This window comes from Tupaia chinensis, unplaced genomic scaffold (genome assembly GCF_000334495.1).
Source record: "Tupaia chinensis unplaced genomic scaffold, TupChi_1.0 Scaffold000139_1, whole genome shotgun sequence".
Taxonomy (NCBI): Eukaryota; Metazoa; Chordata; class Mammalia; order Scandentia; family Tupaiidae; genus Tupaia; species Tupaia belangeri.
Genome location: NW_006159609.1, coordinates 5,577,803 through 5,583,593, shown reverse-complemented (window position 1 = coordinate 5,583,593; position 5,791 = coordinate 5,577,803).

Here is a 5,791-nt window from a genome sequence, read left to right as displayed (position 1 = left end):
ATGAGGTGAGGCCCTGATGTGTCTCTATTCCTCTTCCCAGTGCTAGGCTTAGATCCTCACATCCATATGGAGTTCACGAAGTCCAGAGAAATTCGATTAGAATGCAAGTCAGAAGGCTGGTTTCCTCAGCCAAAGGTCCAGTGGACAAACTCTCAAGGAGAAGAAATTTTGTCCATATCTAAGTCTTGGACTCAGGACAAAAGTGGCTTGTTCCAGGTATCAACCTCACTGCTACTCAGAGAAACTTCTCAGAAGAAAGTGATTTGTTCTGTCTGGAACCCAGTGCTGAATCAGAAAAAGGAAGAACAATTATCTATAGCAGGTCAGTTTTCTTTTTCTCACTTTTCCTCAAAAAGAGTTCACACTGGGACCAGCAATTAGTGTAATGGCTGTGTTGCTGGACTCCCATGTAGCCAACTACAGTTTGAGTCCCGGACCCGGTGGCTTAAACTCACGCTGGGCGTGTGTGTGTGTGTGTGCCCAAGATCCCGAGAGGAGAATGGAGGAGAAGGGATTGCGGCGTGGCCATCCCCCCTGGGGGGTGATTTCTCGCTTTCTATCTCTCTGTCTCTCTCTGTCTTCCTGGAGAGCACACATGCCCTATAGCAGAAATCTCTCAAAAAAAAAAAAAAATGAGTTCACACTGTGGAGGTGACACCTCTAACCTGAGACCTTGAGAGATTAGTCCCTTCTACCAGTGTTTTTAACTCCTGGTTCTCTTTCATCACACCCACACCATTGCTGCTAGGACACAAATTCCCTCCATTTTTTTTAACCACTTCCTTTCCTTTTCTAACCAAATTTCCAGTCATCACTCTAACATCTCCATGAAACTAACCCTTTTTCACCAGGAACCATTCTTAAAGATCTTCTTAACTAGATTTCCGACATGACAATCTTTTCTGCTGCTTCTTTTGCAAGGTTTCTCCTCAGTCTTTTTTGCTGGATCCTCCATCTACCTATATATCCTGCTACAAAAAAATACTATGAGCCTGCTATGTTTTGAATATGTCTCCCAAAAATTCATGTGTTGAAATTTGATTACTATTGTGATAGTATGAAGAGGATGGAAACTTAATCTGACTATAGTGTTAAGAGGTAGTACTTTTAGGAAGTGATTAATTTATCAGGGTGTGGGGGCCCACGAGTAAATTATGTTGGCTTTATAAGAAGACAGAAAGACATCAGAACTGACCAAGACACACAGACACCTACCATCTCTTGCCCTCTTGACATGTGATGCCCTGTGCTGACTCAGAACTCGTCCCCACCAACAATAAAAATCCTCACCAGATGTGACCATTCACCTTGGACTTCCAAAACCTGAGCTAAATAAACTTCTTTTAAATTATCCAGTCTGTGGTATTCAGACCTTAGCAACAGAAAAATAGACTAGCACAAAGCATAAACACAGATGCATTGACAGGCAGTTATGATTTTGGCTTCACTTTTTTCAAAAAAAAATTATTTTACCAATTTATTTATTTACTTATTTATTTATTTATTTTTTAGAGGTTTTTGCTGTAGGGTGCGTGTGCTCGCCAGACAGACAGAGAGAGACACAGAGACAGAAAGCAAGAAATCACCCCCTGGGGGGATGGCCACGCTGCAATCCCTTCTCCTACGTTCTCCTCTCGGGATCTTGGGCACGCACACACACGCGCCCAGCATGAGTTTAAGCCACCGGGTCCGCGATGCGAACCGCGGTCGACTATGTGGGAGTCCAGCAACATAGCCATTACGCTAACTGCTGGTCCCCTTACTTATTTTTCACCTGAGTGTTGCCAGAGAAATGTAGAGACAGAGAAAGAAAGCCCTCAGGTCCAGGACTCAAACCATGGTCGACAATGTGGGAATTCCAGCACCTTAACCACCATTTCACCTGCTGATCCTTATACTTCATTTCTTTACTAATTTCTGCCAGTTTTTCTTGTCTTGCCATCCTCTCCTTAAGTTCTTACATTTTTGTTTTGTGGTCTTCCTTCATAAAGGTTATGAGTCATTAACAGTTTATAAATCTATGGGTACATAGCAGCAGTATTCACCTAGTCTGTGATAACATTTTCTAGTGTTAATATTCTTTTTCTTCTTTTTCATGTATAATCTCTGTATTGTTGCTATGCTAGTTTTTAGGGGGGTTTTGGTTTTTTCTTTTGTTTTGTTTTAGTCTTACTTGTCATTGCATACATTGAATTTTCCTAGACCTGCTATTTCCACAAGGTTCTTATAAGGCAGTAAGGTCAGTGTAGTCTTCCAGAACTGGTGATTTTCACTATCCGACTGCTGCTATAGAGACAGGATTATTCCTATGAATATGATTTATCTGTTCACTCATTCAATTTTCTTTTTTTTTTTCTTTTTTTTTTTTGGAGAGGTTTTTGCTATAGGTCGTGTGTGCTCGCCAGACAGACAGAGAGACAGAAAGCAGGAAATCACCCCCCAGAGGGGATGGTCACGCCGCAATCCCTTCTCCTCCATTCTCTTCTTGGGATCTTGGGCACGCATGCACACGCGCCCGGCCTGAGTTTTTAGCCACTGGGTCTGGGACGCAAACGGTGGTCGACTACATGAGAGTCCAGTGACATAGCCATTACGCTAACTGCTGGTCTCTCAATTTGCTTTTATAAATGAAAATAGGTCTAGGATGGCACATTCCAGTTTCTGAGCCTTAGTTACAAACAGGAGTGTAGTTTTTGACCTTCAGGGTATGCCCTAACCTTAGTAAATATGCTTTTGCTGGTGCTTTCTAATATTTGCTATTGTGTATGTGTTTTTTTTTACACACTCCATGTCTCATCCTCGCTTTCTCCCATATGGTTTCTACCTGATCATAGCTGCTTCTTGCAGAATTTATACTTCTTTTAAAGTCCATGAAATATACTTCTCTTCTAGTTTTATTAGGAATGGTTGGGGCCCAGACAGATGGCATGGTGGTTAAGGCAGTTGACTCTCACATGACTGACTTCATAGTTTGAGTCCTAGCCCTGGCCACTTGAAAAACATGCATGGACATGTGTGCATGTGTGCCCAATGTCCTGAAAAGGGGGAAATGGAGGCAAAGGGATCGCAGCATAATCATGCCCCATGGGGATGCTTTCTCATTTTCTCTCTTTCTTTCTGTCTCTCCAATGAGTACATGTGTCCTCTAGCAAAAAGTAAAAATACAAAAATAAAAAAGACATGCAGTCTTGGGCTAGCCCCATAGCATGGTGCTTAAGTATTGTACATAAAAAGCTGAATCCCATGTGGTCAACTCCAGTTCAAATCCCAGACCTGTAGGCTTCAAAACCACACAGGGTGTGCAGCACACGTGCCCAAAATCCTGATGTGAAGGAAAAATTGAGGAAAAAGTATTACAATGTGATCATGCACCATCGGTTCTCTCTCTTTTTCCCTCTTGTGAGTGCATGCATCTTCTGGCAAATAAAGACATGAGGGGGAAAAAAATTTAAAACAAAGATATCCAGTCAGTCACCTTTATGGCTTATTTCCACATTCAAATACTTTTTCTTAATAAAGATTTCCTCGAGGTAACATTGCACCTTTATCTGGTGAGTGAATAGAGGCTGGCGAGGAAGTCAGCAATAAGAATGATAAAAGGGAAAGGTGACAAGTGTTCTAAGAGTAGAGAAAATGCAGAGACCCATGTCCCTTTAGTCACTTTCTGGCCTTGTCAGACCCTGGGCTTAATCCAAATGTTAAAACACTATAGTTCCAAAAGAAAAATCTCCAGTATCTCTCTTTGACCACAACTTCCAATTCTAATTTCTGCATTTCAGTTCTGCTTATGTAAGGTTTTCAGCTTCACAAAGACCTCTATTTCTTTGATTCTACAATGCCATCCTAGACTGGGACCAGCAGTTTGCATAATGGCTATGTCGCTGGACTCCCACGTAGTCGACTGCGGTTCGAGTCCTGGATCCGGTGGCTTAAACTCACGCCAGGCATGTGTGCGTGCGTGCCCAAGATCCTGAGAGGAGAATGGAGGAGAAGGGATTGCAGCATGGCCATCCCCCCTGGGGGATGATTTCTCACTTTCTATCTCTCTGTCTCTCTCTGTCTGTCTGGCGAGCATACGCGCCCTATAGCAAAAACCTCTCAAAAAGAAAAAACAAAACAAACAAACAAACAAAAAAAAACAATGCCATCCCAGACTACCAGCCCTCAGATAAATTCCATATGCTAACTCCCTGATTTACTCTATGTCAGTACACTCGATTCTGTTATATTTTGTTACACTGCTATTCTTCCCCTTCAGAATTTATTTACTGAACAGAATTTATTTACTGAATTTATAAACTAAGGAATATAATATTTAAATGGAGTTTGTACTTTCTAATCAATCATAATTTGAAAGAGAAAGAAAGAGGAAGGATTTTCCGTGTACAATTGTTAAAAGGAATATCATTGGGAAATTCACTGAACAAGAAATGAATGAATGTAGAAAGAACTCTCTTCACTGAAGCTGATTAGAAGAACATCTGTATTTCAGTTGTAGATTCCTCCAGTTCATCATTCTATGTAGTGATCCTGACTTTGGCACCAATTGTGATACTGTTGACTTTTGTAGTCAATGGACTTTGTTTATACAAGAAGAGATAACGTGCAAGAACAGGTAAAGATATTCTTCTTTTTAATACACAATCCTTCTTAGAGTTTCTTTCTGTTAATTGTGTAGAAACAAGATCAAATCAGTAAAGACTTGCTCAAGGGAAACATCACTTCACATCTGTGAGACTCTAATCCCATAGCTATAAAATGTAGAAAACCAAACCTTTCTTGACAGAACTTTCATATTTCTTTTTCCTTAGGTTTAATTTGTTCTACTTTTCCCAGTTTCTTAATGTAGAAATTTTAGTGATTGATTTTAGATTTTTCTTCTTTTCTAACACAAGGATTTAAGCATTTTACTACTGTAAATTTCCCCCAGAGACTGCTTTAGCTGTATCCCATAAATTTTGATATGTTATGTTTTTATTATTGAGTTTAAATATTTTCTAACTTACTTTATTATTTCTTTTTTGATCCATGGGTTAAGCCAGCTGTTTAATTTCCATACTGACCTATTTTAATATTGACCTATTATACCTTTTCATTTAATTTTTTTAGTGCTTGCTCTAGGGTTTACAAGATGCCTCTTTAACTGATCCCACTCTACCTTGAATTATAGTGAATTATAATTCTTTATGACTAGCATAAGAATATTACAATCAGATGCTTTAATTCCTCTAGTTCTTGCTATTTTTTGCCAATTATTTCATTTATATGTATTATAAACACCATAATAAATTATATTTTATCTTTAAAAGATATTTACAAATAAAAAATTTTATATTTATTCACATTTACCATTTACAGTACTTGCAATCCTTTGTATAGATCTATGTTTCAATCTGTTCTCATTGTCCTTCTGCGTGAGCAACCTTTAACATTTCTTGTTATGCAGGTCTGCTGGCAACAAATTCTCTTAGCTTTTATTTGTCAAAGAAGTCTCCCCGCACACACTAGGCACACACATTCATATGATTCTGGCTGGCTAAAGCTGGAATTTAGATCAGTGTGAAGACCCTGTTGGGCGTGTTCTCCACTCTCTGAAGAAATAAATACAAAATTATTTTTTAAAAGTGAGTCTAAATGGGGGAACCAGCAGTTGGCATAATGGCTATGTCGCTGGACTCCCACGTAGTTGACCGCGGTTCGCGTCCCGGACCCGGTGGCTTAAAAAAAAAACTCACGCCGGGCGCGTGTGCGTGTGTGCCCAAGATCCTGAGAGGAGAATGGAGGAGAAGGG